Source organism: Plutella xylostella, chromosome 25, assembly GCF_932276165.1.
Source record: "Plutella xylostella chromosome 25, ilPluXylo3.1, whole genome shotgun sequence".
Lineage (NCBI taxonomy): Eukaryota > Metazoa > Arthropoda > Insecta > Lepidoptera > Plutellidae > Plutella > Plutella xylostella.
Window position 1 is genome coordinate 2,228,886 of NC_064005.1, and position 19,598 is coordinate 2,248,483.

General features: G+C 35.5%; 1 protein-coding gene across 2 annotated transcripts in view; it reads left to right on the forward strand.

Moving 5' to 3' along the window:
• The window catches only part of LOC105386067, a 93,140-nt gene that overhangs the window by 42,558 nt on the left and 30,984 nt on the right, over positions 1-19,598 (forward strand). For both annotated transcript variants that reach the window (XM_048630431.1, XM_011556563.3), the window contains one exon: positions 3,021-3,051. The gene's annotated coding sequence lies outside the window, so the exon portion shown is untranslated. The remainder of the gene's footprint in view (positions 1-3,020; positions 3,052-19,598) is intronic.

Genomic DNA, 19,598 nt, shown 5'->3' on the forward strand with positions numbered 1-19,598 from the left:
AAAGAACTCATTGGTACATGTCAGCGCCGGGATTCGAACCCGCATCTCTTGCGTGAGAAGCGGGCGCTTACCCGACTGAGCTACCACCGCTCCCCAAGCCAAGCCAAGCTTAAAAATAGACTTGTTTTTTATAAGTAAGTCAACTAAATTCCGCTCTTTCGTTTTATTCGCAGTTTTAATATTTCACTTCCTCGTGTTGTTTCAACATGGAGGCAAGTTTAATAAGTAACATCTGTGTGATATGACGTGCGTACGACGCGTCAAGCTCTTAGTTATTATCACGTCGGGATGACTTATGTGAGGCCAAGAATCTGGGATATTGTTCGTCACGAATTGTTTATTGCTTGGAAACTATGAGTATGCACGGCTGTACAGTTGCTGTGTAGGTACCTAAAATGTGAGATGTAGAGAAAATACTTACGTAGTGTACAATTCTACACCGCTGATAATAAAATCAAGGCAGACCGTTTTAAATTTCACCACCTAACCACTTGGGAAAGGTTTTTCGATAGAGATAAAGCGTATCACTAATGTGCCAATAAGTCCGAAACTCAACATAAACTATAAACCTCTAAGAACTCATCAAATATTAAGAGCACTTCAAATGTTCATGTTTATTCAAAAACAGATGTCTAGAGCTCTGTAGACTCAGCTAAGCCTAATGTTCGGTTAATGCGCCTCAAATCTCTCTAGCCAAAGTTACTCCTAACATTGACTTGCCGTTTGAAATGCAAATATTATGTTCTTGTTTTGTATTAATAATGTCTTCGTAAGGTTGATTAATTCAGTACCTAATACGGTGTCTGCTCGACTCGGGACTTTGTAATTAAAGAGAAGTTTAGTAGCTCTGATAGGTTTGGTAGTTTTGTATATTTGATAATTTTGCTTGTATTTATTTATTTATTTGATTCACCGACAAATATGAAATTTATTACATTCTAAATTAAATAACAAAAGTTAAATTCATCTTTAATTATATAGCTGAATACTTCATGCACTATAAGTATTATGAAATAAAATAATTTTTAATCACACAGTAGTCAAATAAATTATTATGAAATAAAATGTATCTTACCTTTTTGATTTTGTCATTTCTTACATGCATTAAACTGTATTAATACGCTTAGATTACAAATATAAAAATGGACTGAATTTTTTTGTAGATACATTGATAAACATAATTTTTTTAAATGCATTTTATGCTTATCTGTGTTTTCATCTGTTTATATCCACAAAATATTATAGTTTATTATTAAGTACTTATATTTTTTATGGTAGACACTAAATACCATGCTGAAAGAGCAAGTTGAGTAGAATAGAATGCAGTTACTTGTTAGTTTAGTTTGCTTGAACATTAACTGGATGGAGCAGCGGAATGGTACGTTCAAACAGACTTAACAAACTGCAGACGGGGTGAGTACAAACGTAGGTACTCAGAATGAGTCGGGTGAGTACAACTGTACTCATTCTGCTTAAAACTGTGAACATTGCACCGAAAGTACTCAATTCGTAAGTAGTAAGAGTTAAATTAGAGGTACTAGGTAACTGTGGCAATGAAACTTTGTAAGAAACAGCAGCAGATTCTGAAACAGAATTAACAAATTGATCGTTTTTTGGTCCTCAAGCATTGTACTTCTTTGAATTTGTGTTATTTTAATTGGTAGGTGTAGTAAACGCAAAAAAACATACTTGAAATTGGCTTGCTGTATAATTACTTCACAAAAAGGAATAGCTACCTGCCGCTTATAGTTTAAAATCATTGCTTATAATTAAAATAAAACTTACACCTCTATACAATATACATTCAACAAACGTAAAAGAGAGTTATTCCTAGAAATGTAGCATTAATTATGTTAGTATGCTATCTTAAGAGTATATTCAACATTCCTAATGCAATAAAATTGCGTTTTAAACTATAGGATAAACCATTAATTAGACATCGTTAAAACTGACCCTCATGGTTTTTTCACACCAAAACAATGTACTCATTCATTAACAAAAATAAAAAGCGACTTTTTAACAATTACGCACCGGAAGCCCTGCCTGGTTGGTGGATGCGATAAAATCTATGATTTTTAATTATTCGTATAGACCCCGCCCGGCAATGTAATTTATGTGGAGCCGTCCAATCATATTAGAGAACGTTGACATGAAGTGTCACTGGTACGAGCTCCAAGAATATTAATCACATCAAATTATGTTCCGAAATTGGAATTCAAACATAGAACACCCTAATGAGACTGGCAACACTCGATTCGATTTCTAAATTCAAAATCGATGCGGTGTCACAAAAAAATAAACATGCAGTCAAAAATAAGCTACATGATTGATTAAGTTCACATTATTAATCTGATCGGTTTTTTATTGCACTAGCATAGAAAAAGTTGTTAAGTCCATAATTGGGAAGTGGACGCGTAGGGAAAAAACGAATTATCTTTTTAAGCGTAACGTTCTCAGTAGTTCACTAAAAGTCATATCACGGTAAACGCACTTGGGCAAGAACTATATACCTAGTGTATAATTTACAGCTCCTCAGCCGGATGCCTTCTCACAAATTATGATTCAAAATAACACATTTCTCTCGCCGACACGACGCGCGGCCATAATACGGGTACACTCGAAATTAACCATAATTGCTTAATTCAGAACGCATACGTTGTTTGCCCAGACCTCGATGCCGCAAAGGGCTCTACAGTCGGCCGGCAAGCTATTGAATGAGATGGTGATAATGTAATGAAAGATGGGAAGAAAAGAGACGCAGGTATACAGTTAGAAACGGTTGAAGAAATCTTGAGGGCACTTGCGTTTGCATCGATGGACACCTTCCAGGTAATAGGAAAACGTGCGGCGAACGAGATGGAGTCATTAGGAGCCTGCCTTTATTCTCTTTCGGTAATAAGCGTAATTGTCAAAAAACGCTTTGTCACTCTAACGAGATCCATAAATAGTTCTCACAAAAGTTCTATACTTAATATGGGTATGTGAATAGTTTTAACCAAAATATTTTATGTTTGTTTCAGATGCTGTAGTTATGAAGCAGACTTTAAAAAGGTATGAGAATGAATTCATGATTTAATAATATTTGAGGAAGTAAACGACTCTACTTAAATGTTGCGACATAGATTTTCCTGAGCATATTTTCATAAAGCGACCCTTCTCATGAAAAATGACACGACGTTTTCAAGAGTCGTGGTGGCGAAAAGTAAGCTAGTAAGGATTTCACCTCTTGACGCAAACGTAATTTTATTTGCTCTCATGAAAACGAACCTTGTTCCTTGACATTCCTATATTTGCCTTTTTGGAGGGTTTGTTTGTGTCGCAAACCTCTAATCATATTAAATTTTGCATTCATCACTGTCATTTACAGGTGATCTGAATTTTATCCTCCGTTATGACTAGTCCTGATTATAGTAGGTATAAATAAAATATTTTAGTTTATTTCTATTATCGCGATAAAATCTACATAACAGAGCAACTACCTACCTACTTTCATCAAAAAAGTGTTGTGTTGAATAAGTTTTTTTTTCCTTGCAATATTAAGACGCAGTTTCTCAAAAAAGATGAACCCGCGGATACCGAGGGTGATCATTCTGGCACACTAACGACTGTTGTAAACAAGCCGAGAGATTGATGTACAATCAAAGTTTCGCCACAAATATCTCAATTTCGGTAGCGAGCAGAGGCTAGCGGAAATTGCACGCCTCGAGCTACGTCCATTATCTTTTTTTGCGTACACTTTTAGGTTGTTCGTCTTAGATTTTTCACGCCGCATAATACTTATGCAATAATAAATTGAAATGAAATATTTTCGAAAAGTATTTTAGTAAAGGCATCACCGTCAGTCACTTGTCTTCTTCATAAGATTGGGTATAACCAAAAACCTGACGGACTTATTAAAATGTTAATGTTTTTGCTCGAAAATTTATGGGATAATTTTTGAATCAGCAAAAAAATATTTCCGATTCTCTGAAACGATACTACACCGTAACGTGACGACAGGATTAACTAAGATTCCGAGTTTAAATTCTTAAGGAATACACTTATTAGGCTGCCAGTTCTACATGTTAAAACAGATGTTCTACCTCCTCTTGACGGGTGGGTCAGGCGAGGTCGGTCGCCATCTTGCAAGATTCCCGCCAATTGAGTCCCGCGGGAGCCTGTCAACTCAACAGACAAAACAATTACAGCAGTCGTGACTTTCTAAACATTGAAAGTTAAAACACTTAAGTTGATGTAATTACAGAAGGCTTTTGTTCTACTTGACGTTTATTCAACAAACAAAGAAAGCTCCAATGTTTTAAAGTTAAGTTAAGTTTTTTTTGTCAAAAATTAAGATGCATTCACCAGGAAGTTTGGTTCAAGAAATAATCCCGTACTTGAATAAACTCATTAGGCGCCTAACAATTACAGTGAGAAAATCTCTCAGCATCCAATCATTCGCATCGAACGCACCTGTTTCGACCCGAGACTCTCCTTTTTCATTTTTAATGAAGCCATTTTGTTATTCCGCTGCAGGTGCCCGTGATTCTGTGCCCCAAAATCGATGCCTTATTATGTTGTTTAATTCATTATGCGCTTTGTTTTCTTCAACAGCTTTTTACCACAAGAACCCGCAAATAACTTTATTGTCTCTGTCAGAATTTATTGTTTTTTATTGTTGTTCAAAAGGTGCATTATAAATCGTGGCGCTCTGTCCGCTTTAACAGATGTCCGTAATTAAGTTGTAAAGTTTTGTACAATGTTTTTTATACTCATCAAGGGAAAAAGTAAATTCACAAGGTTATTGCCGATGTTAATCACCGTTTTGTATACAGACATTCAAAATGTTCTTAATTTTATTGAAATGTAATTAATAGTTTTAAGCACAATGTTGACGTTTTCCAATAAAAAGAAGAGCAATGAAGTTGGTCGTATCGTATGTAGACTATGTAGAGAGCGACTTGCACGGGCATCTTACTTTTTTTTGTTCCGACAACATTCGAGCGAGCGCCGACAACTCGGAGAACATTGTTTTGCGTTTCGAATTTCGAATAATCATTGACGTTTTCCACGTTCCTCTGCAAAAGAAAGACCTGCCAATACCCCATATCAAAACACGCTCAAACGATGATTTGAATAAGCTTCAATTTCAAATGTTACCTAAGTTTTATTTAAAACATGTCGGAAATGTAGATGTGGGTTCCTCGGAGATAATACCTGAGATTTGGTGTGCAAGTCCCTGCGTTCTATCGTCGCCCATATTCTGAAGTCGTTACGGTTGGATTCGACTTGAATATCTTCTACCTCAATGGGTTTCTCGACGTCGAAATAAAAGTTATTGGATGATCTTTGATTAGATGATTATCGTATCGGACTTGCGTTCGATCGCGGCCGTTGTCTGAACATTTTATATGGTAATTGAAATGTAATATAATCATTGGTTCCTTGTAGCGTGTCTCTTATCAGCGGTTACCGATGATAAGTATCGGTAACACGAGTAACTTACGGCCGTGACCGTTTACACGAGCATCAACGGGAATTTTAACCTGTAATTTCATCACGAAACCAAGATGATAAATTAAACTTGAAGGCAGCATGTGATTTATAGCCACTTTCTTAATGGTAACATACCGAATCAAAGATTTTGCCATTGAACTTTTAAGAAACCTTTATGAAAGCAAACTAACAAAATTACAAATAAGATCTTTTTCCAAAAAAATATGTATAATACACAAAGGGACTCGGCACATCTGCCGAAGGACCGGACGATTAATTTAATATAAAGTTAACGTCTCTATCCTAAGGAAGCCATTTCTCTGAAGATATGACGTGTTATAAATTTTTGTGTGAATCGCTTTTGTGCGTCGGGAGAACCGACACGGGTTTGGTGTTTGGGGCTGGTTCATGTTTTATTCTTTTCAAAGTCGGCATGCCCTACACTATTACCTTTACACAAGTGAAATAGTTTTTATTTCTACTTAATACTTAAGTATCTTCTATATTTTAGTAATAGATTCGATTTAAGCTTTAGCCAACTTTTGATACAACAACTTCTGATTGTAATCGTAATTTGGTATCAATAAACTAATTCCTATTACACATTTAACGACCATAAAAGTAAACAAAGCATGAATCCAAATTGGCGACAGATGGGGAAAAAATCAGCCAACTGACATTTTCTATTGTGTTGAAACTAAAATCATTAGACTCACAAAAATAAATATGAGGGACACAAAGCCACCGCCTGGCCGCCAGTACGAGCCACAACATTAATTCGATTTGCTATTGTTAGATTTAAAAGGAATTTCTTAGAAACTTTACAAATGGTACAAAAATTAGGTTAGGTTTTAAGTTATACATATTATGTGGTTTCCAGCTTTTGAAAATTAGTTACCTACATACCTACAGTTTTTTATAACAACGTGTATAAAATATTGCTAAACAACTGAGCAGTTTCAAGAAACATGGGATAATAGGACTAAGTTAACTCATTAGACAGTCGTTGAATATTATAGTCACTATAGGTACTTTATAAAAACATAACATTTAGAAGGACATCGAAAATAGGAGAACCAAAAAGCAGTAAACACCAGATGATAAGCCTAGATGCGGCGCCAACCATATGGTTTCACTGCAGCCATAGCTAGATATAGACATCAGAGGCGCCACAAGGGTACAATTTTACGATGGTACTTAAAAAACAATGACTAGTACCATTTTGTTTTTTCACACGAACCCTTGAGGAGATTTTGGAGCTCTATTTGTTTTCTTTACCGTTTCAACCCCGGCACTTGTACGATGACTGTTCAAAATATTTCGCTACTAAACATGTATTGTTCTTTTTTTCTACGTTATTTAAGGGGCTTAAGTTGAAATTACTGTCAGAACTTATCTTCTTTCTGATGTATCTAAGTTTCTTATTAATATGTACTTAATTATTGACTAGGCATATTCATTAGTAAATTATTGATATGTTTATCGGAATAATCTAATCTAATTGATAGTATATAAAACCATAATATGTAGGTATTTACTTACCTATTTACTTACGATTCCAACTCAATTTAGTACATGTTATATCCAACTATCATACAAGATATTTTCATTAATACTACCTAGTACCTACCCACGCATTACTTATATCTAGAGACCTTAAATAATCACAATATTATTAGATACGAAAGAACTCTATGATAAGTTTATCCTAAACCAATTTAAAGGTCCATTAATCATTGCCCTCAGAAACGCAATATTTGTACCATATGCCGCGTTTCGCCACAGACCCGAATCTCTACCTGAACCGAGAAAAAAGAACATTATAAAAAAAGGTGACAATAACGCCGACATGCCAATAAACTAGTAAGACATCTCAATTTATGGAGTCTCACTTTTGGTAGTCAAAGACTTAAAGGAATCAATTTGTTCTCGGAACTCACCGAAGAATCCATCTACAATAGTCTAAAGCGCTATTTTAACCAAACGAGATCATTTTATGTCTTTTTCCACGCTACCGATGGTATCAACTAAATTATGCGTCAGAAATAGAGCTATTTGAAGAAGCGGTGAACTGTAACATTCCTTCAAAAAGAATCTGATTAAAGGATACAGCTAGATAGGACAGCACACTGAGTTTTAAAACCAGGTAGGGATTGAATGGTAGCTATGAATGCTTGACGCAAATGAAGTTTCCACTTTGTACTTACATAGGGGTATTAAGTTTATAGGCACTAAAGATTGCTAGGGTAAATTCCTCATCGATTGTATCGAGCTATGCTTCATTGGCGATTAAACGTCCGTTTCAACCGGACATTCCTGCATGATAAACCAAGCAATATTTTACGAACAAACGACATCAGATAATCTAAAACGCGGACTTCAAGGGTAACGACTGTCTTGACAGCTCACTCTCTTAAGATCTTATTATATGCCAAGTTCGAAGCCAATAAATTATGCATTCAGAAAGACGAAAAATTCTCATCAGATCAGGTTCCCTAAGAGTTGTGACTTCTACGAAATTTTAGATTCTTATCGAGTTTTTTCGCTTTAAGTTTCGGTGCCGCTAACGAAGGTTGGTTTTCATACCTGTTCTTTTTTTGGTTGAACCCACACGGTGTCTTGAGCAGGAGAGAGATAGGGATTATCGATGTCCACCCAATCCTGTCAACATGCTTGCTGGTACAAATCAATTCCGAGTTATGTGACGTCTGTAAAGATTAATTGCTGCGGCTCTTGTTATATTTTGAATATTTTGATATAATCGTGAAACTAATCCGGTACCAATCTGGTTTTATATTATTAGTTATGGAACCACTGGTAGCACATACTAGCAGTTGACTTATCTATTACTTAAGTCCTTGTTATATCTACCTATATCGCTTCTTATCAAATACGACTTACAAAGAATGCGTTAAGTCCGCAGGCATAGTAAAAGGTGAGAAAAAACGATGGTGATAAATGCGTTATCGCTTTAATCCTACTCCAGTGTCTGTTGTTTCCAAAAACACATATGTCGGGAAAGTTAACGCTCTTTTGTAAAGCGTATCAAAATTAAGATAATGGATTATGTCCGTCGATATACCTAATTCCTACTTTATTATTAGCGACCTTTCCAGATACAGCTGTCGTGTTTTTTCCACCGTTCCGTTTTTGGTGGAATGGGCAGTGACCGGCCGTTATAGATTTAAATAGTTCCGAAATAGCTCTATACGGATGATAACATTCAACTGAATAACTACGTACTGAGCACACGTATTTATGGGTCATTAACTTAACCAATATGAACTTATTTAGATCGAGAGTGATAATAATGTATACACCGATTACTTTCTAAAAGGTTTTTTTCATTAATTGCACAGCTGCATGTTGAATATTGAAACGCAAAATTACAAAACATTGTCGAACGTTTTGCCGATAAGCGTTTGTTTATTCTTTCATTGTGTTTGAATTCCGAATGTGGTTTTCGAAAGTTGCGGAGGGTTGCGCCGGCCAGTGACATCGAATTTCATTTGTTTAATTGAGCAATCAAATATTTGCTTCGATCGTGGCGATGTCGTTAGTAGTGTCAATACGTCCCCTCGGTCTGATTTGGCTTTTCTGACTTCGATCGGATGTTTGGTCACTTTGAAGCATCGATCCTAATCGGTTAATGGAGGACAATAAATCTAGAAATTCCACTTAAATACAGAATTGCGTTTTATTACACTTGTTATTACAGTGATAATTATTGCATCGTTTTATTCGAATGTATTACTATTATACTTAATTACGCCTTTAAACGAAAGCCGCGTGAATAGAGCAATATAAAATCTATCATATAAATTTAGCCTATGCGTAGGTTAAATTATCTTTGATGTTATAGTTATAAAATGTATACTATTCTTGGTATGGTAAGAGCGAGAAGAAAGGTCATTATTTAAAAGTTTTTTTATTTTATTGAGACTATTACTAGCCAATGTTTTATCATTTTGAGTTGTCGATAGACTATGAATGTGAAACAATAAACCCATAGACTAGAATATTATAACTGAATAAACCTACCTAGTTTATCAATCGTATCGTTATTCAAATCAAATTGCGAATGCTTGACGTTTCCTCAAAAATGACAATTCTCCACGCGGACACAATCATAAATCGTGTTTAAATGTACGAGCCGTTTCACAATAAATATCTGATCTAACACCGTCTTCCTGCCCACGCCCATAATTCAGAGAGAATTATTGGTTTAAATTAAATAAACATTTCAAGTGAGACGTATGCAGCGAGCCTCTACTAAAGTCACCGCAAAATTATTTATAGAAATTGCTACATGCTATAGGAACCACCTCAAACAAGCCTAATTGGGTATGTTTTATACTGCAAGCTTATGTTTTATACGCACTGTACCAGTTATACTTAATCTAATTAGTTTTCTAGTTGAAATCTTGTATTTCTCTCTGTCTGGACAACTGGACATGTCGAAAAAATCGCGCTCACGCGGCACCGCGATTCTTTAAATCTTCATAAATTTCTTTAAAGCATCCATAAATTAAAAATATATAATTATTTAATGAATTACTGGTAACAACATGCACCACCTTCAAGTTTTAAATTTTGCATACTTACTTAGTAAGTTCATAATTTTGACAAATGTGTGTAGGCGTCGGAATCTATGTCCGGTTTTTACTAAGTGGATTTTACCGCGATAAATGTGAGATTTTATGATTATGAGATCCTCTAAAACAGTGTTTTTCAACCTTTTTCATAATGCGACCCCCCTGGTATAAAAAAATGTTGCGCGACCCCCTTGACCCTTAGATTTTTTTTATCACGTTTACCAATTTTCATTTCATACGACGTATGAAAAAATGATTATGGTCTCCATGATTAGGATTCGGATATTTATAATTACTTACATACTTGTCGGATATAAAAACACATTATTTTGCAATTACATACCTACATCAGATACGTCGCCATACTATTTCATTAGAAATCAGCTTTTCCTTCTAACTTATTTGAGCATTTAGATATCCTGAAAAGTCTTCAAGAGAGAAATTAAATTTCATAATCTGCAAAAAACAAAATGCAGGGCTTTACAAAAAATTTACTTGTGGTCGTGGTCTTTAAACTAAAATAACTTTGATGCTTTTTCGTTGACACACCCTTTTGTCATATGAGAAGGTATGAAAATGGCATTAGACTGGACAGAGATGGATCTTTAATTATTTTTAAATGCATTTTTATGAGAATGAGATTAATTTATCAAATAAGCTCGAACAGAATCTGTTAGAAATATCTGCAGATGAGATGTTACAGCTGGAATTCAAGTCTTCTAATTTGGATACCTTTTGGTTAATGATAACTGAGGCTATGAAAATGTTAAATTCCATTTGTCGCCTCGTTCTTATGCGAGTTGATGTTTTCATCGATGGCCAAGATAAAAAGTGAGCAAAGAAATCGCTAAAATTTAAAAACGATTTAATTCAATGTTTCGCAAAAACAGATCCACGATGGGATAAATAATAAATAAAAACAAGCCCAACCTTCGCATTAACATCTTATGATTTTATTTTTTGTTTATAGCCATTTTAAAGTAAGAGTCTTACTTAATAAATAAATATTAAATGTCTGGCGACCCCCCTACCGAAGCTTCGCGACCCCCCAGGGGGTCGCGACCCACAGGTTGAAAAACACTGCTCTAAAACATTGTACACCTTGGGTGGTCAATAACAGGCTTACAAGATGATTTCTTAGTCTTATAAACAGTTGGAGTGTGTTTCTCTCCAGCCGGTTCCGACTCCATGTTTGTTTTGTTACCAAACAGAGGAAATCCTGAATTGATTCTTTCTCTTTGAAATTCCAAGATCATGGCCGTTTCTTAATTACACTCACGAGCAATGAAAAGGTTCCAAATGCAGTTGACGTTTTATATGTCACTCAAACATTTATTTCATTGCTAAGTTATGGGTTTAAATACTAACGCTGTCTGTAAAGTAAAAATTCACAATCAAAAGCCGTGATAAATATTCTATATACAAAACGGAAAGCTATGTATTTTTGATTATTTAGTAAAAATACAATTATTCACACACCGCGTAAAATGCTCGTTATCATTAGGTGTATGAGTAACTTGTTCATAATGATACACATTCTACACACTTGAACCATTACGGTGCTAAATTACACGCATGCAACAGAAATTCTTCTTCGTACGTTTCAAGCCTCGCAATTTAAATTAAACTGAATATAACTATTCCAATAAACTTGTAGTTTTCACAGAAATTCGCTCCGCTATATTTCAATCTCGCGACAGTTGTCTGAATGTTCCGTTAAATAAATGCTGTTACATCCTTTCCCACAAAATTGAGTCGTATTTCTTGAACCGTAAGATCTTCGATATCTGCACATTTAAGCTGGTTCTGTAGTACGAGATCAACTATGTCCTCAGCTTATTAATTTCCCTTTGCTCCAACTGATTGTTTCTGATTGGATTATTTCCGTTCATGAGATATTTTTTCTTCTTCCCACCACGTTTCTGTTAGAATAAGTCAGCCGATTTAAAATTAGCTTTCCGTTTTGTATATCCAATATTTATCACGGCTTTTGATTTTGTATTTTTACTTTATAGCAGCGAGTTATGTGTTTACGTAATGTTCTATGCTTTCCTGTTTATGTTTACTTTGCAGTATTTTAGGGTCAATATTAAAGTTTAATATCAGGTAGGTGTGTGATGTATTAGATTCGATAAGAAACTGTCGGTAGCTATTTGTTTTTCTTGTCTTGTTTTTTGTTTCGGTGTTGCCACAATTTGTCTTGCGTATGAATGAGCACCTTGGATTTTTTATTGACAAGCATATCAATAAAAATGTGAGTAGGTATCTATTGCTTCTCACTATCACAAATTCAACTCAGTTTCATTATGCAGTAGGTCGTTCTATTGGAGTAGAAGAGATTTCCCTCTAGTTTTTTTTCTATAAATTAAGACGCTCATCTTTGTCTTTCCCCGTTTTTTCCTAACTCGGTAAAACAATTAAGTCTTCAACAGAAAACTTGGTCCGAAAAGTTGGACCGGAATACTACGAAAATCACTTAAGCTCCGGACTGAGCGTTACAATCTCTTAAAGTTTTTCTGTAGCTAGGTGTTGGAGGGACAAAAACGTCCAAGGAGGGAGTGTCATACATTTTGATGCCAGCGTTTTTGCGCCCGCCTGTTATTGTTGCAGCAAAAACGCTCCTGTTGTTCGGCGCAGCGTTTTTGCCGCTCTGACAAGTAACTTGGTCGAGTTTTATTTGTCCTGAATAATCACCTTATTATTTGTCTGAATAGTGACTGTTCGTGGGATGTAATTATGGAGTGACTCTTAAATTTTAGTTATTGTTTCACGGGCGTGTGGTTATTAATTATTTAACATCGTAATTTGCAGACGTCAGTCAGTATAACGCGTGTACATTAGTATTTTTCTTCATTAGATAGCTTTCCATTATTTCTCCATCTCAGATTTATAATTTTAACAAGCTCAAGAAACATCGCTAACTTTGCACCAATTATAAATGAATGAACTCAAAAAGAAACAAAGTTGTAAAACTGCAAATTTCTTAACACAAATACAGAGCAGCAAAGCGCAAATCCCAATTAATGTTGTATCAACACCATCAAAACTTTAAAAAGAAACGAAAGAAAACTCTGTCACTTCACAAAGAAAGACATTCGTAATTGGCTTTTATCCAAATTAGCTGAAGTGGGGGAAACTTGAGACTTTTCAGCGGTAAGCAACTAAGCATGGCCCACGTCGACGCTTTCAATGTTACTACACTTTGTGTAACTAAACGACCTATTTTAACACAAAGTAATAAAAAATAATGTCTGCAAAGTTTCTTTCTACGTTTGTTAAATTACCATTCTAATCATTGCTAATATTTTAACCTGGGCACTAACGCTAGTGCAGCTCGAATCATTGTTACCGACACGCCAAGGTATTATTTTTTTTTTGTTTTTGACGTAACGAATTTTAAAGAAAAATAAATAAGTTTTCATAATCTTGACAAAACATGTCAGAGGGCTAACAAAATTAACTGTCATCTCAGACGAAATCCAATTACACTGAGTTAACGAATGCTAAGATTTAAATGTGCTTTTTCCTTGTCTTTCTACATGAAACCACAATTTCAAGGAGTCTGATAACGTAAGCTAACCTCTTCACGAGGTTAGGCAATGTTTACCTATAATCCTTGAAGGGTTTATTAACTTACATGGACTGTGTCAAACGACATCCCAACTAATATTATAAATGCGAAAGTAACTGTGTCTGTCTGTCTGTCTGTATGTTACTCTTTCACACCAAAACTACTGAACGGATTTGAATGAAATTTGGTATACATATGGTCTAGACCCTGAGAAAGAACATAGGCTACTTTTTATCCCGGAATTCCCACGGGAAAACTTTTAAGCGAAACGAAGCTCGCGGGAACAGCTAGTCGTTTATAAATTTCAATTTGCGCCGCCTTCATGAGAACAGAGACAATGCGAAGTGAGTCAAAATAATTGAACTTAATTCTGGTTTTGGTAAACATAATTAGCATCTGCTCCTATTTAAGCGAAGATACTTGCGCGCTGCGGCACTGTTCCTTAAGAGTTTATTCAAATATACGAAGCTTATGAGCAGGCGTGCCGAATGAGAGTTGGTTTTACAAGAGAGATTTAGTACCTACTTGTCTCTATGTATTATTAAATTATTTAGCGTACATGAGGAGTGAATCATTGCATTTAATAGAAGAAAAAAAAACGATTTTTATGCGTAGTTGTTACTTAATGTCAAAGATATGAAAGGAAATGACGCATTGTGCTACATTAAAATTGCCGACTTCTAAGAAGTTTAACGAAACGCTTTATTTCTTTGGAGGCCCATCAAAGCATTTCATGGCATACTTGACTGATTATACGTTCTATTGTCTTACTTAATAGGTTTCCAATAGCATCACACTATACTTACTAATTGGTTCATTCTAGAGTTTGAGGAGTGAAATAATAATGAAATAAATACAAGTTTAAATCTTTAATAAGTCTAAATATTTTTTTGCTCAATAGACTTATCCCAAAATCGATATTATGTTTGCTAGGTTCAGGGTACCTACCAGTATGTTATACAGGATAGCTCCACGTTCTCTAAGCTCTAAGGTATATATATTTATATTTTATATTATCGTTAACTAAGCCTTGCTAACATTCCCGCTGCTAACACTGATAGCGATAAAGAATGAGTTAAACTAGCAAAGACTCGAGAAAAAGAAACCAATCAATCAATCAGGGTCTAATTCAGTGCGTTCACCAGCTGAGATAGTCGCGGTGACAAACGAGGCTGTGATTGCAACAGATATTGCGAAGAACACTGACTTGTCAGACGCAAAATCTACCGGCTAACCAATAAGAGCCGACGAGAAAAAACGGAAGCCTCGTTTGGCAGAAGAAGACAATAAAGGAGCGACTGTAGCGCCACTTTTGAAAGACCGGCTTTGTGTCGTAATTCCGTATAGATTGATGACGGCCGTCTGACTCTGGAGACAGATGGGAAACGAATGTCTCTGGTTTCGGAGTATGGCGGCGCAAAAACAGTGGGCGAAAGTGGAAGAACTCATTAGCGGTTGCGTTTGCAAAGTTTGCTTTAAGTTTGGTTAATGATCTAGTTTAATGGGTATGATAATTTGTATTTAATGGTTAGCCAAAGCGTTCGTAGTTCTTGTACAGTTGTTTTATAGTTTTTTTTTTTAAATAGGTAGGAAGTTGGTAGGTACCCTATTTTACCATTTGTATATTTTTAATGTGAATAGCCTTAGTTGAAGAATTTGAACATCTACAAATAGATTTTAGTTTAGTTTTATTATTTTATACCAAAGATTTAATTTCAGCTTATCCCCGGCCACGTAGAATCGAAATTAAGAAAAGAAAATGAATTTTCAATACGATTTTTCTAAACTAGTATTCCAGCGTGGAGGTGCTAGCTTTTCAGGTCTCACGTTGAATCCACATTCTAAAGAAAAACTGCGGATTTACGAGGTAACAGCGAGACTGAAAAACTTATTTCTTTAACCGTCTTCCGTTTTTGAAGTTGGAAATAAAATTGGAGATTTTGACGGTGAACGGGTTGGAAAATATATTGGCTCAAGTTTCCTACAGTAAGTCGGATTTAACGTGTTCTCTTAGCTTTTACTACTAATTGCAAAAATATACTTTAGTTTATACATAATTTGTGTGAAAATTTAAGTACCACTCGTATTACTGAAATACCTTTTATGAAAAGGTTATTCGTATTAGTATACATATTATTTTGTTTCATAAGGTGACTGCTTTTACATACTTAGGTACAGTACATAGACCGTGAATTGTTCTATGTATAGGTACTTACTACTTTTGAGTCAACCCTCGATTTAATAAACATAAACATAACATGTTTGGGCAATTTTCCTTTCGATTGTATGCGGTAGATGAGCAGTCTTCGATACCCTTGTAAAGATCAAATTTTAAAGGCAAGCATTGGCGAAATTACGCCGAACGGCTGACTTCAGATGGCGCAATTTCTTAAGGCTGGACTCTGGACCCTCATCACGAGATTTCCGTTTAACCTTTTTAATATAAAGAATCCCAAAATACTGAAAGGTCCAGAAAATTTACGAGCCACACCGCGGGTTTGTTTTTGTCAAATAATCTGCCACAGTTCGGAAACGCCGGCTTGTCCAACGTTCGCCAGAAAAAGTTTCCAGTTAGAATTCACTTGTACCTTTTCGGTTTTGTTTCTGAACTTTTCTCGTCTCGATTAAAATATGGCCACAAATTATCGGAAAGGAATGCTTGGAACTTTAACTGGGTTAATGCTTCAATATGAATTTCAATAAGGGTTAACAAGGTTTATTTTTTTTAATACAGTAAATAATAAATATTGATGACACTAGATGAATCTTAGTAAATTAAGTGAATTTTTTTTTTGCATCTACGCTTTTACAATCACAGGAATGTCAATGGATTTTAGAACCTATTCATCGCTTGCGAGTGTATTTCCTTTTCTAACAAGCTACGTTCACAATCTCACTTTTTCCTTCTTTTAAATAGGTAAATAAAGCTTTTGTTGAGAAGTTTTTTTATTAGTTGAATCGTGATCGCCGCTGTCGTACGTGCGTGAAACCGTCAACAGGAGGCGATAAGGTTGACGGACTATCGACTGGGAAACGTATCGGTTTTGTGTTTGTTATGCCAGTATTAAAGGCTTACAGAGGTGGAATTTGAAAAGCGTCAACGTCAACACGGCCTTTAGTAGAAGGAAAACTGTAAAAAATTACGTTTTAAAGAAGCCTCTACCTCTCCGTCTCCAAAAGATATATTTGGAAGAAATTATTTAGAAGCCACAACAAAATACCAATTAATTAATCAATCTATTTGACTGAATAACCGTTAACCGCACAAATTTCTCCTTTTGAGCCTAAAGTTAGTTGCTAACTCTTGTGAATCATGAATTAAAATTCAATGAACCGGCAAATTTTGGGCCCTACCATCTTTTGCTATTTGCGAAATAAGTTTTCGTACAATGTTAATTAAAATCGCCCGTGTATCCTCTTATATTTAGTCGTTCGTATGACATATCAGCAGGTAATTATAGAATACTAGCTGTTCCCGCGCGCTTCGCTTCGCCTTAAAAAGTTTTCCCGTGGGATTTCCGGGATAAAAGTAGCCTATGTTTTTTCCCAGGGTCTAGACCGTATGTATACCAAATTTAATTCAAATCCGTTCAGTAGTTTTGGCGTGAAAGAGTAACAGACAGACAGACAGACACAGTTACTTTCGCATTTATAATATTAGTTAGGATTAGGATTAAATTTCATTCTTACACATGAATCCTGAACCCTTGATCCATTAAGTTGAGAAGTTAAGGTAGTAATTGGCAGCAAAAAGGGAAAATGCAAGTGGCAATGTACCTACTTCACCTACCTTCTCAGCGATTCGTCGTATTTTTTATAACATTTACCTACTTGAATATATAAAATTTTTTTTTCTATTGGAGTATTTCCAAAACCATAATCCGATTGTATTTCCCGGAACGGGTAAGCCAGATGTTTACCAAAAACCGTCCGGGGAGAGGGTAAACGTTTTAATTGCAATTAGTTAATGAGGGGTGCTCTAAAGTAAATTATCTATGTTGTGCGGTGGCTTTGAACTAACCGCATTTAAAACATACCTACTAGTACAGTGCAAATTAACTCGTGTAGTAATTTTATTTATTTAGGTAAGTTAAGTAATATTTTTTTCCGAATGGCCGAAAAAAACACAGGATCGGGAACGGTGGTCAATTCATAAGGAGGCCTTTGCCCAGCAGTGGGACGCAACCCAGGCTACATAACAAAACGGTCTATCAAACCGCAAGACTCTTTATGAAGGTAAACGCATAAAAAACAATCACCTGTCTGTACTTAGCCACGCAAAAAAAAAACCCTTTAACTTCAAGATACATTTGCGTCCATTACTTAAACACAAATGTATGCAAAAAACCTAGCCGTATCGATCACAAAACTAATTTACTCGCCCAACAGTTACCAATTATTTTACACATGGAGCAATTTAGCATTTTCTAAGTCTCCTACATACAGTCAAAGCCTCAGCGCGCATCACTTCTGATACTGTACCGCTTTATTTTAACCCTCTTAAGGGATACTTTTGGAAGGTTGAAAGCCTGGACTGTACAAGAAACAAGAGAAGAACTGAAATATAGCTTCTAGCGCCAATTTGCATGTCCCTAGTTATAAATATACCGGCTATTGTAAAGGCTTTTACAAGCTTTTAATGCTGATCGCGTGAACGCAAACCAAGGCGTAGTTATTCTACAGCCTAAGTATCTCTACATTCATTTTCCTCATTTTAAACTTATATGAGGTAGTCACACTTATCATTATCACACAAATTAAATGGAGCCGCCTTTTTCGGATATGCAGATGTGAAATAAGTTTAAAAATACTATAAACTTATATCGGAAATATACCGGAAAAACAAAAAAGTGACATGAGTCATTTTACCTTTGCGATGGCGATAGGTCACCTAGGGCCACTTGCACCAACAAATTAAATCTAGATTTATGCCATAAATTTATATGGACTGACGTTTCATAAATCGAGGTTTATCACTAAAATCTAGATTTGAGATGTTGGTGCTAGCCGGGCCTAGACTGCGGGACAATATCCTCTCCACTTTACATTTCCAATAAGCAACTTCTTTGCACTGGACAGAGAGAAACCGGCGTGTGGTCACTGCCTGCTACAGGTACTATCAAGGTGCAGCATTACATAAAACATTAGAAATTACTTTGGAACGGCTAAGCTAAAATATGGCTAAAAACACTATTACTTAGAACTACCCTCTTTTTCGTCGGGGGCTTAAAACACTTATGCTTGCACCTTGCACCACAGATCGAATATTAGTTACTATACATGCACATGTATTGTAACTAATATCTAATAGTGCAATCACGAGTTACGAAGGGATATTGTTCTGAAATCGGGGACGATCTGATTTCCCCGATAGTACCTGTTGGTGTAAAAAACTGTGAATTCTTGCTAGGTACTAGGAGGAAAAGTCTATGCTATTATTTAAGACTGGTTCACTGCTAACTAGTCGTAAGTGCGGTAGTAATATAGAACATACGTACATAAAAATTAAATCAGTAGGTGTGTATAAACAAATAAATAAATGATATACCTAAAAATATATTTTTACTGTAGATGTTTTCAAAAATAGCAAAAAAAACCTAAAATTTCAGATCTATTTACACCTTTCAAATTGACAATAGTACAATTTTATATACTGAAATAATAAGATATAAATACCTACAAATTCCGCCAGCACAGCAAGTCTTGTTGACTCGCAACAGCCACATATTACGTGTAGTATAAAAACCTGTAAAGTCTTGCCAGTGGGAAGTATTTTCATTCATGTTTATGTCTAGAGGACTCCCCGCGCGACGACCACCGTTTTATTGACAGCATAAATATCAGCCGAGCAGCAACATGTAGAGTTTAGTACGCCAAGAGGCGGCTGTGGAAAATGGCGACGGAATTACCTGGATAAATAATTCCGGTCTAAACAGAGTTATAATACAAATCTGTCA